Here is a 16,503-nt window from a genome sequence, read left to right as displayed (position 1 = left end):
TTCTGTACAGAGGAATGGGCAAATATTCATCCAAGTCAATAAGCATGATGTTGCAATTATTGCTGCTGTACTCGTGTGGACAGCTGTTTTTAGTAATGCAATTATGTTTTTGGACTTTCTTTTGAGGACCTTGTAAAATTTTCTTACCTTAGGGCTTTACAGTAAATGTTATCATCATCGTCATTCACCCCAGCCCAGAGTTAAACCTGCATGCCGTTCTGTTTTAACCTGATTCTAACACTCCTATCAGCTTCTTAGCAGCTCAGATCAAACTAACATCAGAAATGTCCTAATGTAGGCCATCTGGCAAAAACAATGATTTACCAGTGTGCTATATACTGTGTGAATCTTTCTTCTTTTTACACATTCCAGTGTGTATACTACACCCCCATTGTGTCATGCAAGTGAAGATAATCCATACAAATCTTAAACATTTATTCAACATATATAGCACAGACATTTCAAAGACATTGCATGTGCAGCAGAACTAGGTTGCAAATAAAATGAAATGAACAACCATAAATACATCTGTCTCAGTAATCTTGATTTAAAACAGTTACCAAAGACAAAATACAGTCAGTCGTTTAAATACTGCCACCTGCTGGTAGAAAGGGGGAACAGTTTGGTCCATTACGGTGGAAACCACATTAAATATTAATTTAATGATAAGTATAGCGCTAACAGTAACAACTCTGCACACATAATAAGTTCTTAGTACTGTATTGAACCAAACAGCGCGCTCATTAAACGTGACTGGTGATGTGTACGTGGATAGGCACGATATTAAATCACTGTAATAAACTGTTGCAAACATATTTCTTTCGGTCCAGGTTTATATTAACCTATGTATTAATTTTCTTCTAACATTACTCTACTGCTGCATATTATGACCGTTCTAAAACCTTGGCTTTTATTTTGATAGGCTGTATTTACTATAATAATAAATAATTAATAATTAATAATTAGTTACATTTATATAGCGCTTTTCTCAGTGCTCAAAGCGCTTTACATATGAATGGGGAATCTCCTCAACCACCACCAATGTGCAGCATCCACCTGGATGATGCGACGGCAGCCATATTGCGCCAGAACGCCCACCACACACCACACACCAGCTTATTAGTGGTGAGGAGATGGAGTGATATAGCCAATTAGTATGAGGGATGATTAGTAGGCCAATGGGCAAGTTTGGCCAGGATGCTGGGGCACACCCCTACTCTTTTCGAAGGACATCCTGGGATTTTTAATGACCACAGAGAGTCAGGACCTCAGTTTAACATCTCATCTGAAGGACAGTGCTTTTGTGACAGTATAGTGTCCCCGTCACTATACAGGGGTGTTAGGATCCACACAGACCACAGGGTGAGCACCCCCTGCTGGTCTCACTAACACCTCTACCAGCAGCAACCTGGTATTCCAGCAAGTTCCCCTCCAAGTACCTAAGCGATCGGCAGCCGTCCAATGGTTGAGCAGAGCTGAGCAGAGCTGAGCAGCGATCAGCCAATGGTTGAGCAATGCTGAGCAGAGCTCGGCGCTCAACGGACCAATCATTGAGCGAGGATCGGAAAACGTCATCTAATTTATTCAGGACTAGTAAATATTCACATTTGGATTCGTTGTCATTGAGGACCGATGGACTGTGTTTGTTTACTCGCAGGTACGTTTGTTATAATTATGTGCTAAGTTATAAATGAAACGCGTTATATTTTTTAATAATTTGCCTGATATTTAAGGTTTTACATGATAATATCTCATTAGCGCCGTACTGAGACCACCGATTGACTAGGCTAGCACCACTTGTTTACATCAAAATAGCTAGGTTTGATCTCTGAAATGCGTTTTAAATGCGACCAGACTATTCATTTTACATGTTGAGACCTTGACAAATGTACTACTAATGTGTGGACTCGAAATGTAGAGCTTAAATATGCTTATATTAAATAATATATACTATATATTAACCGAATGCATTGGAAATGAATTAACGAGCTACCAATCGCCGATGAAATGACCTGAAATTCCCTGGAAATACTTCAAAAACGTCATCAGACACTCTAGCTCACGTCTTAAGACCATAGAGATGCTGTTACAATAGTGTGGAGTTAAAATTCGATGTGTAAATATGCTTTAGAAGTGTAAAGATGTTAATGATCAATGTGATCATATGGAACAGACTGATTGTTGATAAACACCACACAATGAATGTTCTGCTTTGTTTTTATAGATTCTCAAGGTAGGATCTACAACAACGGCCAGGGAGGGCACCGTGCAGTACGTCACCATCGTGCTGAATGAGTGGGGTCAGTTCTTGACCACAGTGGTGCTGTCCGGGTCCGAGAGGTATTGCGTACGCATAGCCAGAGGTCTGGTCGCCCGCTTTTGCCGTGCCAACACTCCTGATCCAAAGGGTGTGTATGTGGATAACAACTGTGGTCGGTGAGTTCAATAGCAGTTGAAACCTATGATGAAATAGATAATTAAACATCTAACACACCAACACAACATTTCATAATATCATTTTCAGTGACAATGGATTCAGAGCAGCTCAGAAGAGCAAGTTTGGCTGCATGACGTACGCTCAGGCGGCACAGGGGACCAAGGACAGTCGCCTCCTCTACCTCCTCCTCCTGAAGAACCGAGCACCAGCCAATCAGCTCACCTCAGCCAGGTCACCGCTTCTTTGAAGGGACAGTATAAGAGGATTGCAGAGTTCGAGAAGTCCCCATCCTTGGCGGTCTTGCCATTTCACTGCCCAACTTAAATACCAAGTCCATCTCATCTTTCACTGCCAGGGAGGAGAAAAATACTACGGGGCGACGGTACTGCCGAAGGGGATGCCTCACCCGAAAGTGCTGTCGGATGCACCGTTCCCGGAAGCTCCTGTGCTGCCAACATCCCTCACAACACCAGACCGGCCTCAGGTCCAGTACCAGCATGTTCATCATGAGGCTGGATGGGCGTGGTGAGAAGCGGAGGTAAGTTGTCATAAGCACTTTGTTTCACCTGTTGGCTGTGGAAAGCAAATCGCACACATCATAACAATACTGTGGGGGGGGGGGGGGATATATCACCCATCCATCCGTAGGCCCAAATGGTGGAAACCAACGACAAACATTTATGCCTAAGATGGGAGGTGTCTATCAACATTGAATGAAGTTTGCTTAAACTTTAACATTGTAGTGAGTGAGTGAGACCATTAACCACTTGCATTGAGTGAAAACAAATAAGATCAGTTTCAGATTCTTTGTGCATGTGGCATTTCATGTACAGTTTGCTTTGAGAGAATGAGAATACAAATGTATGACATCCTAAAAGTGTGATCTCTGAAAACCAAATGGTCTCGGTGGGAAGTCAACTGTGAATCGTAGAGAGTTGTTTTCCCGAGCCTTCATGGTGATCTCATGCTGTGCTCTTTGGGGAGGAGCTATCTTTATTTAGGAAATTACAATACTCCTTACAATACTCATTACATGTTTATTTTATATTTCCAGATTATTTTTGAAGAGCCATAGCCTGTGCCTGCTGTGAACCGGCCCGTTCAGCCCATGGCATCATCCTCCTCCACTCGGCCAAGGCCTGCTGCGTCCACCCACCTCCAGCCAAAGCCTGCTGCGCCCACCTATGATCACCCCCTATGTCGACAGCACCCATACTGCTGGTTCTCCCCGCACAGCCACAGGCTCCCTCCATCCTGTTTCATGGGCCATCGTGCAGCCCGGAGCTTTGTACCTCCAGCCCCAACAGTCAAGGGATTCATGCCTAACAAGTCTTTGCAGTGGGGCTTGCCACGTGCCTAATTGTGTTGGACATTGGAAGAGGTACACACCTTTCAAGGAAAAAGTGTCTGTAAGCACCCAGAAGATATTTTCCTACTGTCCATCCACTAGGAAATCCACCACCTCTGGGTTTAACAATGTGCTGTACGAGTTGGAAAAGAGGAGAACTGTGTAAATAACTTACCTGTGTGATGCCACTTCTCCTGTGCCATCTGTAGGAGAGAGAAAGAGGCTTGTTTGTTGTTTTAAAGTGCTTCAGCAAGTACAATCTATTGATTTATATAGTTCAAAAGTAAACAAAATGCACTTTGCAGTTTAACTTAAGAATATTCTTGTGTTTGTTTTTTATTGTTATTTATGTTGCTGTTTTAGTGCACTTTATAGTATCTTTATTTATACAAACATGTTCTGGCCTATGTTCAATGTCAAGGCCAATCTAACCTCATTAATTTTAACCTTAATCAGTTTACATACCCTTTAATGGTTGTTCATGTTCAGATAATCTGTGTTTTTGTCATGCGTGTTGTTTGTCTTTGTCAGCTTCATGACTTTGTGATGTTTGTATGTCTTTGTCTGTTTCATGTTTAACAAAAGTTTGCCAAAGAAAACACACAAAAAAATTTAAGAGACAGGAATGGCTTGAGCCTTTATTTGTTGATTGGTGACCTGAGTCTTTGGATAATCCTGTTCTTTATTGGGCTTTTGCCTGTACAAACCAATTGTTTATTTTTATCTTAAGTACAAGTTTGTGTTTTTAACTGTTAAGTGTTTTTGGTTATTATTAATGTTATTTATGTGTGCGTGTCCTTGTGATTTATGTATGTCAGCTCCATGTTTAATTAATGTTTGCAAATGGTAGTAAATGTTTGTCTCTCGTCTTGTCTCGTGTTCTCGCTCGTAGATCTGTACCTTGTTGTGGTGAGAGAGCTTTAAACTAAACAGATCTTGTTTACTTGTGTTTTCATGCATTGCTTTTTAAATGAAACACATTCTGGGTGAAAAATAAAAGTTGTAAAGGTATTTAAAGTGTGTTGGAGTCTCTGTCCTGTATGCTTGGGTTTCAGAAGGGGTGGGATAGTGTAAAATAAAACACATCAAAGCAAGTAGAAGTCTTCCAGACAAAGAGAGTGCACTGATACATTACAACCTTTCTTAATTCAGTCCAAAAAAATAAAACTTTTTCACTTGACTGTATGAATCTCATCAGTTACATCAACTCAAACTATGAAAATAATAAACAACACATTCAACAGATTAGTGGATTTTAATCAACTAGGCCTGTAAATTTACAATTTCTGTAAATAACACTTAAGTACGTTAACCAGCGTTGGCGCCATCCGCTTTGATCACTTTCGATCGATCCCAGGGTTGAGCAATATGTACTTGCAGGGGTCATGAGCCGGTATTCCAGCAAGTTCCCCTCCAAGTACCTAAGCGATCGGCAGCCGTCCAATGGTTGAGCAGAGCTGAGCAGAGCTGAGCAGCGATCAGCCAATGGTTGAGCAATGCTGAGCAGAGCTCGGCGCTCAACGGACCAATCATTGAGCGAGGATCGGAAAACGTCATCTAATTTATTCAGGACTAGTAAATATTCACATTTGGATTCGTTGTCATTGAGGACCGATGGACTGTGTTTGTTTACTCGCAGGTACGTTTGTTATAATTATGTGCTAAGTTATAAATGAAACGCGTTATATTTTTTAATAATTTGCCTGATATTTAAGGTTTTACATGATAATATCTCATTAGCGCCGTACTGAGACCACCGATTGACTAGGCTAGCACCACTTGTTTACATCAAAATAGCTAGGTTTGATCTCTGAAATGCGTTTTAAATGCGACCAGACTATTCATTTTACATGTTGAGACCTTGACAAATGTACTACTAATGTGTGGACTCGAAATGTAGAGCTTAAATATGCTTATATTAAATAATATATACTATATATTAACCGAATGCATTGGAAATGAATTAACGAGCTACCAATCGCCGATGAAATGACCTGAAATTCCCTGGAAATACTTCAAAAACGTCATCAGACACTCTAGCTCACGTCTTAAGACCATAGAGATGCTGTTACAATAGTGTGGAGTTAAAATTCGATGTGTAAATATGCTTTAGAAGTGTAAAGATGTTAATGATCAATGTGATCATATGGAACAGACTGATTGTTGATAAACACCACACAATGAATGTTCTGCTTTGTTTTTATAGATTCTCAAGGTAGGATCTACAACAACGGCCAGGGAGGGCACCGTGCAGTACGTCACCATCGTGCTGAATGAGTGGGGTCAGTTCTTGACCACAGTGGTGCTGTCCGGGTCCGAGAGGTATTGCGTACGCATAGCCAGAGGTCTGGTCGCCCGCTTTTGCCGTGCCAACACTCCTGATCCAAAGGGTGTGTATGTGGATAACAACTGTGGTCGGTGAGTTCAATAGCAGTTGAAACCTATGATGAAATAGATAATTAAACATCTAACACACCAACACAACATTTCATAATATCATTTTCAGTGACAATGGATTCAGAGCAGCTCAGAAGAGCAAGTTTGGCTGCATGACGTACGCTCAGGCGGCACAGGGGACCAAGGACAGTCGCCTCCTCTACCTCCTCCTCCTGAAGAACCGAGCACCAGCCAATCAGCTCACCTCAGCCAGGTCACCGCTTCTTTGAAGGGACAGTATAAGAGGATTGCAGAGTTCGAGAAGTCCCCATCCTTGGCGGTCTTGCCATTTCACTGCCCAACTTAAATACCAAGTCCATCTCATCTTTCACTGCCAGGGAGGAGAAAAATACTACGGGGCGACGGTACTGCCGAAGGGGATGCCTCACCCGAAAGTGCTGTCGGATGCACCGTTCCCGGAAGCTCCTGTGCTGCCAACATCCCTCACAACACCAGACCGGCCTCAGGTCCAGTACCAGCATGTTCATCATGAGGCTGGATGGGCGTGGTGAGAAGCGGAGGTAAGTTGTCATAAGCACTTTGTTTCACCTGTTGGCTGTGGAAAGCAAATCGCACACATCATAACAATACTGTGGGGGGGGGGGGGGATATATCACCCATCCATCCGTAGGCCCAAATGGTGGAAACCAACGACAAACATTTATGCCTAAGATGGGAGGTGTCTATCAACATTGAATGAAGTTTGCTTAAACTTTAACATTGTAGTGAGTGAGTGAGACCATTAACCACTTGCATTGAGTGAAAACAAATAAGATCAGTTTCAGATTCTTTGTGCATGTGGCATTTCATGTACAGTTTGCTTTGAGAGAATGAGAATACAAATGTATGACATCCTAAAAGTGTGATCTCTGAAAACCAAATGGTCTCGGTGGGAAGTCAACTGTGAATCGTAGAGAGTTGTTTTCCCGAGCCTTCATGGTGATCTCATGCTGTGCTCTTTGGGGAGGAGCTATCTTTATTTAGGAAATTACAATACTCCTTACAATACTCATTACATGTTTATTTTATATTTCCAGATTATTTTTGAAGAGCCATAGCCTGTGCCTGCTGTGAACCGGCCCGTTCAGCCCATGGCATCATCCTCCTCCACTCGGCCAAGGCCTGCTGCGTCCACCCACCTCCAGCCAAAGCCTGCTGCGCCCACCTATGATCACCCCCTATGTCGACAGCACCCATACTGCTGGTTCTCCCCGCACAGCCACAGGCTCCCTCCATCCTGTTTCATGGGCCATCGTGCAGCCCGGAGCTTTGTACCTCCAGCCCCAACAGTCAAGGGATTCATGCCTAACAAGTCTTTGCAGTGGGGCTTGCCACGTGCCTAATTGTGTTGGACATTGGAAGAGGTACACACCTTTCAAGGAAAAAGTGTCTGTAAGCACCCAGAAGATATTTTCCTACTGTCCATCCACTAGGAAATCCACCACCTCTGGGTTTAACAATGTGCTGTACGAGTTGGAAAAGAGGAGAACTGTGTAAATAACTTACCTGTGTGATGCCACTTCTCCTGTGCCATCTGTAGGAGAGAGAAAGAGGCTTGTTTGTTGTTTTAAAGTGCTTCAGCAAGTACAATCTATTGATTTATATAGTTCAAAAGTAAACAAAATGCACTTTGCAGTTTAACTTAAGAATATTCTTGTGTTTGTTTTTTATTATTATTTATGTTGCTGTTTTAGTGCACTTTATAGTATCTTTATTTATACAAACATGTTCTGGCCTATGTTCAATGTCAAGGCCAATCTAACCTCATTAATTTTAACCTTAATCAGTTTACATACCCTTTAATGGTTGTTCATGTTCAGATAATCTGTGTTTTTGTCATGCGTGTTGTTTGTCTTTGTCAGCTTCATGACTTTGTGATGTTTGTATGTCTTTGTCTGTTTCATGTTTAACAAAAGTTTGCCAAAGAAAACACACAAAAAAATTTAAGAGACAGGAATGGCTTGAGCCTTTATTTGTTGATTGGTGACCTGAGTCTTTGGATAATCCTGTTCTTTATTGGGCTTTTGCCTGTACAAACCAATTGTTTATTTTTATCTTAAGTACAAGTTTGTGTTTTTAACTGTTAAGTGTTTTTGGTTATTATTAATGTTATTTATGTGTGCGTGTCCTTGTGATTTATGTATGTCAGCTCCATGTTTAATTAATGTTTGCAAATGGTAGTAAATGTTTGTCTCTCGTCTTGTCTCGTGTTCTCGCTCGTAGATCTGTACCTTGTTGTGGTGAGAGAGCTTTAAACTAAACAGATCTTGTTTACTTGTGTTTTCATGCATTGCTTTTTAAATGAAACACATTCTGGGTGAAAAATAAAAGTTGTAAAGGTATTTAAAGTGTGTTGGAGTCTCTGTCCTGTATGCTTGGGTTTCAGAAGGGGTGGGATAGTGTAAAATAAAACACATCAAAGCAAGTAGAAGTCTTCCAGACAAAGAGAGTGCACTGATACATTACAACCTTTCTTAATTCAGTCCAAAAAAATAAAACTTTTTCACTTGACTGTATGAATCTCATCAGTTACATCAACTCAAACTATGAAAATAATAAACAACACATTCAACAGATTAGTGGATTTTAATCAACTAGGCCTGTAAATTTACAATTTCTGTAAATAACACTTAAGTACGTTAACCAGCGTTGGCGCCATCCGCTTTGATCACTTTCGATCGATCCCAGGGTTGAGCAATATGTACTTGCAGGGGTCATGAGCCGTATTCCAGCAAGTTCCCCTCCAAGTACCTAAGCGATCGGCAGCCGTCCAATGGTTGAGCAGAGCTGAGCAGAGCTGAGCAGCGATCAGCCAATGGTTGAGCAATGCTGAGCAGAGCTCGGCGCTCAACGGACCAATCATTGAGCGAGGATCGGAAAACGTCATCTAATTTATTCAGGACTAGTAAATATTCACATTTGGATTCGTTGTCATTGAGGACCGATGGACTGTGTTTGTTTACTCGCAGGTACGTTTGTTATAATTATGTGCTAAGTTATAAATGAAACGCGTTATATTTTTTAATAATTTGCCTGATATTTAAGGTTTTACATGATAATATCTCATTAGCGCCGTACTGAGACCACCGATTGACTAGGCTAGCACCACTTGTTTACATCAAAATAGCTAGGTTTGATCTCTGAAATGCGTTTTAAATGCGACCAGACTATTCATTTTACATGTTGAGACCTTGACAAATGTACTACTAATGTGTGGACTCGAAATGTAGAGCTTAAATATGCTTATATTAAATAATATATACTATATATTAACCGAATGCATTGGAAATGAATTAACGAGCTACCAATCGCCGATGAAATGACCTGAAATTCCCTGGAAATACTTCAAAAACGTCATCAGACACTCTAGCTCACGTCTTAAGACCATAGAGATGCTGTTACAATAGTGTGGAGTTAAAATTCGATGTGTAAATATGCTTTAGAAGTGTAAAGATGTTAATGATCAATGTGATCATATGGAACAGACTGATTGTTGATAAACACCACACAATGAATGTTCTGCTTTGTTTTTATAGATTCTCAAGGTAGGATCTACAACAACGGCCAGGGAGGGCACCGTGCAGTACGTCACCATCGTGCTGAATGAGTGGGGTCAGTTCTTGACCACAGTGGTGCTGTCCGGGTCCGAGAGGTATTGCGTACGCATAGCCAGAGGTCTGGTCGCCCGCTTTTGCCGTGCCAACACTCCTGATCCAAAGGGTGTGTATGTGGATAACAACTGTGGTCGGTGAGTTCAATAGCAGTTGAAACCTATGATGAAATAGATAATTAAACATCTAACACACCAACACAACATTTCATAATATCATTTTCAGTGACAATGGATTCAGAGCAGCTCAGAAGAGCAAGTTTGGCTGCATGACGTACGCTCAGGCGGCACAGGGGACCAAGGACAGTCGCCTCCTCTACCTCCTCCTCCTGAAGAACCGAGCACCAGCCAATCAGCTCACCTCAGCCAGGTCACCGCTTCTTTGAAGGGACAGTATAAGAGGATTGCAGAGTTCGAGAAGTCCCCATCCTTGGCGGTCTTGCCATTTCACTGCCCAACTTAAATACCAAGTCCATCTCATCTTTCACTGCCAGGGAGGAGAAAAATACTACGGGGCGACGGTACTGCCGAAGGGGATGCCTCACCCGAAAGTGCTGTCGGATGCACCGTTCCCGGAAGCTCCTGTGCTGCCAACATCCCTCACAACACCAGACCGGCCTCAGGTCCAGTACCAGCATGTTCATCATGAGGCTGGATGGGCGTGGTGAGAAGCGGAGGTAAGTTGTCATAAGCACTTTGTTTCACCTGTTGGCTGTGGAAAGCAAATCGCACACATCATAACAATACTGTGGGGGGGGGGGGGATATATCACCCATCCATCCGTAGGCCCAAATGGTGGAAACCAACGACAAACATTTATGCCTAAGATGGGAGGTGTCTATCAACATTGAATGAAGTTTGCTTAAACTTTAACATTGTAGTGAGTGAGTGAGACCATTAACCACTTGCATTGAGTGAAAACAAATAAGATCAGTTTCAGATTCTTTGTGCATGTGGCATTTCATGTACAGTTTGCTTTGAGAGAATGAGAATACAAATGTATGACATCCTAAAAGTGTGATCTCTGAAAACCAAATGGTCTCGGTGGGAAGTCAACTGTGAATCGTAGAGAGTTGTTTTCCCGAGCCTTCATGGTGATCTCATGCTGTGCTCTTTGGGGAGGAGCTATCTTTATTTAGGAAATTACAATACTCCTTACAATACTCATTACATGTTTATTTTATATTTCCAGATTATTTTTGAAGAGCCATAGCCTGTGCCTGCTGTGAACCGGCCCGTTCAGCCCATGGCATCATCCTCCTCCACTCGGCCAAGGCCTGCTGCGTCCACCCACCTCCAGCCAAAGCCTGCTGCGCCCACCTATGATCACCCCCTATGTCGACAGCACCCATACTGCTGGTTCTCCCCGCACAGCCACAGGCTCCCTCCATCCTGTTTCATGGGCCATCGTGCAGCCCGGAGCTTTGTACCTCCAGCCCCAACAGTCAAGGGATTCATGCCTAACAAGTCTTTGCAGTGGGGCTTGCCACGTGCCTAATTGTGTTGGACATTGGAAGAGGTACACACCTTTCAAGGAAAAAGTGTCTGTAAGCACCCAGAAGATATTTTCCTACTGTCCATCCACTAGGAAATCCACCACCTCTGGGTTTAACAATGTGCTGTACGAGTTGGAAAAGAGGAGAACTGTGTAAATAACTTACCTGTGTGATGCCACTTCTCCTGTGCCATCTGTAGGAGAGAGAAAGAGGCTTGTTTGTTGTTTTAAAGTGCTTCAGCAAGTACAATCTATTGATTTATATAGTTCAAAAGTAAACAAAATGCACTTTGCAGTTTAACTTAAGAATATTCTTGTGTTTGTTTTTTATTATTATTTATGTTGCTGTTTTAGTGCACTTTATAGTATCTTTATTTATACAAACATGTTCTGGCCTATGTTCAATGTCAAGGCCAATCTAACCTCATTAATTTTAACCTTAATCAGTTTACATACCCTTTAATGGTTGTTCATGTTCAGATAATCTGTGTTTTTGTCATGCGTGTTGTTTGTCTTTGTCAGCTTCATGACTTTGTGATGTTTGTATGTCTTTGTCTGTTTCATGTTTAACAAAAGTTTGCCAAAGAAAACACACAAAAAAAATTTAAGAGACAGGAATGGCTTGAGCCTTTATTTGTTGATTGGTGACCTGAGTCTTTGGATAATCCTGTTCTTTATTGGGCTTTTGCCTGTACAAACCAATTGTTTATTTTTATCTTAAGTACAAGTTTGTGTTTTTAACTGTTAAGTGTTTTTGGTTATTATTAATGTTATTTATGTGTGCGTGTCCTTGTGATTTATGTATGTCAGCTCCATGTTTAATTAATGTTTGCAAATGGTAGTAAATGTTTGTCTCTCGTCTTGTCTCGTGTTCTCGCTCGTAGATCTGTACCTTGTTGTGGTGAGAGAGCTTTAAACTAAACAGATCTTGTTTACTTGTGTTTTCATGCATTGCTTTTTAAATGAAACACATTCTGGGTGAAAAATAAAAGTTGTAAAGGTATTTAAAGTGTGTTGGAGTCTCTGTCCTGTATGCTTGGGTTTCAGAAGGGGTGGGATAGTGTAAAATAAAACACATCAAAGCAAGTAGAAGTCTTCCAGACAAAGAGAGTGCACTGATACATTACAACCTTTCTTAATTCAGTCCAAAAAAATAAAACTTTTTCACTTGACTGTATGAATCTCATCAGTTACATCAACTCAAACTATGAAAATAATAAACAACACATTCAACAGATTAGTGGATTTTAATCAACTAGGCCTGTAAATTTACAATTTCTGTAAATAACACTTAAGTACGTTAACCAGCGTTGGCGCCATCCGCTTTGATCACTTTCGATCGATCCCAGGGTTGAGCAATATGTACTTGCAGGGGTCATGAGCCGGTATTCCAGCAAGTTCCCCTCCAAGTACCTAAGCGATCGGCAGCCGTCCAATGGTTGAGCAGAGCTGAGCAGAGCTGAGCAGCGATCAGCCAATGGTTGAGCAATGCTGAGCAGAGCTCGGCGCTCAACGGACCAATCATTGAGCGAGGATCGGAAAACGTCATCTAATTTATTCAGGACTAGTAAATATTCACATTTGGATTCGTTGTCATTGAGGACCGATGGACTGTGTTTGTTTACTCGCAGGTACGTTTGTTATAATTATGTGCTAAGTTATAAATGAAACGCGTTATATTTTTTAATAATTTGCCTGATATTTAAGGTTTTACATGATAATATCTCATTAGCGCCGTACTGAGACCACCGATTGACTAGGCTAGCACCACTTGTTTACATCAAAATAGCTAGGTTTGATCTCTGAAATGCGTTTTAAATGCGACCAGACTATTCATTTTACATGTTGAGACCTTGACAAATGTACTACTAATGTGTGGACTCGAAATGTAGAGCTTAAATATGCTTATATTAAATAATATATACTATATATTAACCGAATGCATTGGAAATGAATTAACGAGCTACCAATCGCCGATGAAATGACCTGAAATTCCCTGGAAATACTTCAAAAACGTCATCAGACACTCTAGCTCACGTCTTAAGACCATAGAGATGCTGTTACAATAGTGTGGAGTTAAAATTCGATGTGTAAATATGCTTTAGAAGTGTAAAGATGTTAATGATCAATGTGATCATATGGAACAGACTGATTGTTGATAAACACCACACAATGAATGTTCTGCTTTGTTTTTATAGATTCTCAAGGTAGGATCTACAACAACGGCCAGGGAGGGCACCGTGCAGTACGTCACCATCGTGCTGAATGAGTGGGGTCAGTTCTTGACCACAGTGGTGCTGTCCGGGTCCGAGAGGTATTGCGTACGCATAGCCAGAGGTCTGGTCGCCCGCTTTTGCCGTGCCAACACTCCTGATCCAAAGGGTGTGTATGTGGATAACAACTGTGGTCGGTGAGTTCAATAGCAGTTGAAACCTATGATGAAATAGATAATTAAACATCTAACACACCAACACAACATTTCATAATATCATTTTCAGTGACAATGGATTCAGAGCAGCTCAGAAGAGCAAGTTTGGCTGCATGACGTACGCTCAGGCGGCACAGGGGACCAAGGACAGTCGCCTCCTCTACCTCCTCCTCCTGAAGAACCGAGCACCAGCCAATCAGCTCACCTCAGCCAGGTCACCGCTTCTTTGAAGGGACAGTATAAGAGGATTGCAGAGTTCGAGAAGTCCCCATCCTTGGCGGTCTTGCCATTTCACTGCCCAACTTAAATACCAAGTCCATCTCATCTTTCACTGCCAGGGAGGAGAAAAATACTACGGGGCGACGGTACTGCCGAAGGGGATGCCTCACCCGAAAGTGCTGTCGGATGCACCGTTCCCGGAAGCTCCTGTGCTGCCAACATCCCTCACAACACCAGACCGGCCTCAGGTCCAGTACCAGCATGTTCATCATGAGGCTGGATGGGCGTGGTGAGAAGCGGAGGTAAGTTGTCATAAGCACTTTGTTTCACCTGTTGGCTGTGGAAAGCAAATCGCACACATCATAACAATACTGTGGGGGGGGGGGGGATATATCACCCATCCATCCGTAGGCCCAAATGGTGGAAACCAACGACAAACATTTATGCCTAAGATGGGAGGTGTCTATCAACATTGAATGAAGTTTGCTTAAACTTTAACATTGTAGTGAGTGAGTGAGACCATTAACCACTTGCATTGAGTGAAAACAAATAAGATCAGTTTCAGATTCTTTGTGCATGTGGCATTTCATGTACAGTTTGCTTTGAGAGAATGAGAATACAAATGTATGACATCCTAAAAGTGTGATCTCTGAAAACCAAATGGTCTCGGTGGGAAGTCAACTGTGAATCGTAGAGAGTTGTTTTCCCGAGCCTTCATGGTGATCTCATGCTGTGCTCTTTGGGGAGGAGCTATCTTTATTTAGGAAATTACAATACTCCTTACAATACTCATTACATGTTTATTTTATATTTCCAGATTATTTTTGAAGAGCCATAGCCTGTGCCTGCTGTGAACCGGCCCGTTCAGCCCATGGCATCATCCTCCTCCACTCGGCCAAGGCCTGCTGCGTCCACCCACCTCCAGCCAAAGCCTGCTGCGCCCACCTATGATCACCCCCTATGTCGACAGCACCCATACTGCTGGTTCTCCCCGCACAGCCACAGGCTCCCTCCATCCTGTTTCATGGGCCATCGTGCAGCCCGGAGCTTTGTACCTCCAGCCCCAACAGTCAAGGGATTCATGCCTAACAAGTCTTTGCAGTGGGGCTTGCCACGTGCCTAATTGTGTTGGACATTGGAAGAGGTACACACCTTTCAAGGAAAAAGTGTCTGTAAGCACCCAGAAGATATTTTCCTACTGTCCATCCACTAGGAAATCCACCACCTCTGGGTTTAACAATGTGCTGTACGAGTTGGAAAAGAGGAGAACTGTGTAAATAACTTACCTGTGTGATGCCACTTCTCCTGTGCCATCTGTAGGAGAGAGAAAGAGGCTTGTTTGTTGTTTTAAAGTGCTTCAGCAAGTACAATCTATTGATTTATATAGTTCAAAAGTAAACAAAATGCACTTTGCAGTTTAACTTAAGAATATTCTTGTGTTTGTTTTTTATTATTATTTATGTTGCTGTTTTAGTGCACTTTATAGTATCTTTATTTATACAAACATGTTCTGGCCTATGTTCAATGTCAAGGCCAATCTAACCTCATTAATTTTAACCTTAATCAGTTTACATACCCTTTAATGGTTGTTCATGTTCAGATAATCTGTGTTTTTGTCATGCGTGTTGTTTGTCTTTGTCAGCTTCATGACTTTGTGATGTTTGTATGTCTTTGTCTGTTTCATGTTTAACAAAAGTTTGCCAAAGAAAACACACAAAAAAATTTAAGAGACAGGAATGGCTTGAGCCTTTATTTGTTGATTGGTGACCTGAGTCTTTGGATAATCCTGTTCTTTATTGGGCTTTTGCCTGTACAAACCAATTGTTTATTTTTATCTTAAGTACAAGTTTGTGTTTTTAACTGTTAAGTGTTTTTGGTTATTATTAATGTTATTTATGTGTGCGTGTCCTTGTGATTTATGTATGTCAGCTCCATGTTTAATTAATGTTTGCAAATGGTAGTAAATGTTTGTCTCTCGTCTTGTCTCGTGTTCTCGCTCGTAGATCTGTACCTTGTTGTGGTGAGAGAGCTTTAAACTAAACAGATCTTGTTTACTTGTGTTTTCATGCATTGCTTTTTAAATGAAACACATTCTGGGTGAAAAATAAAAGTTGTAAAGGTATTTAAAGTGTGTTGGAGTCTCTGTCCTGTATGCTTGGGTTTCAGAAGGGGTGGGATAGTGTAAAATAAAACACATCAAAGCAAGTAGAAGTCTTCCAGACAAAGAGAGTGCACTGATACATTACAACCTTTCTTAATTCAGTCCAAAAAAATAAAACTTTTTCACTTGACTGTATGAATCTCATCAGTTACATCAACTCAAACTATGAAAATAATAAACAACACATTCAACAGATTAGTGGATTTTAATCAACTAGGCCTGTAAATTTACAATTTCTGTAAATAACACTTAAGTACGTTAACCAGCGTTGGCGCCATCCGCTTTGATCACTTTCGATCGATCCCAGGGTTGAGCAATATGTACTTGCAGGGGTCATGAGCCGTATTCCAGCAAGTTCCCCTCCAAGTA

At 41.6% G+C, this 16,503-nt stretch overlaps 1 protein-coding gene and 4 long non-coding RNA genes across 5 annotated transcripts in view; all 5 read left to right on the top strand.

Moving 5' to 3' along the window:
- LOC141367377 (cell adhesion molecule CEACAM6-like) overlaps positions 1-16,503 on the top strand; it is a 43,329-nt gene that overhangs the window by 2,886 nt on the left and 23,940 nt on the right. The gene's annotated exons all lie outside the window — the stretch shown is intronic.
- LOC141367233 (uncharacterized) lies at positions 488-4,796 on the top strand. Its single transcript, XR_012371504.1, has 4 exons — positions 488-1,657; positions 2,225-2,436; positions 2,525-2,975; positions 3,492-4,796. It is a non-coding gene; the product is annotated as an uncharacterized lncRNA (long non-coding RNA).
- On the top strand, positions 5,219-8,563 carry LOC141367232 (uncharacterized). The gene is made up of 4 exons (XR_012371503.1): positions 5,219-5,424; positions 5,992-6,203; positions 6,292-6,742; positions 7,259-8,563. It is a non-coding gene; the product is annotated as an uncharacterized lncRNA (long non-coding RNA).
- Positions 8,984-12,329, top strand: LOC141367231 (uncharacterized). Its single transcript, XR_012371502.1, has 4 exons — positions 8,984-9,190; positions 9,758-9,969; positions 10,058-10,508; positions 11,024-12,329. It is a non-coding gene; the product is annotated as an uncharacterized lncRNA (long non-coding RNA).
- On the top strand, positions 12,752-16,095 carry LOC141367230 (uncharacterized). Its single transcript, XR_012371501.1, has 4 exons — positions 12,752-12,957; positions 13,525-13,736; positions 13,825-14,275; positions 14,791-16,095. It is a non-coding gene; the product is annotated as an uncharacterized lncRNA (long non-coding RNA).

This window comes from Misgurnus anguillicaudatus, chromosome 10, assembly GCF_027580225.2.
Source record: "Misgurnus anguillicaudatus chromosome 10, ASM2758022v2, whole genome shotgun sequence".
Classification (NCBI taxonomy): domain Eukaryota; kingdom Metazoa; phylum Chordata; class Actinopteri; order Cypriniformes; family Cobitidae; genus Misgurnus; species Misgurnus anguillicaudatus.
The sequence above is the reverse complement of the archived record's forward strand: the minus strand, read 5'-3'. Positions and strand labels throughout refer to the sequence as shown.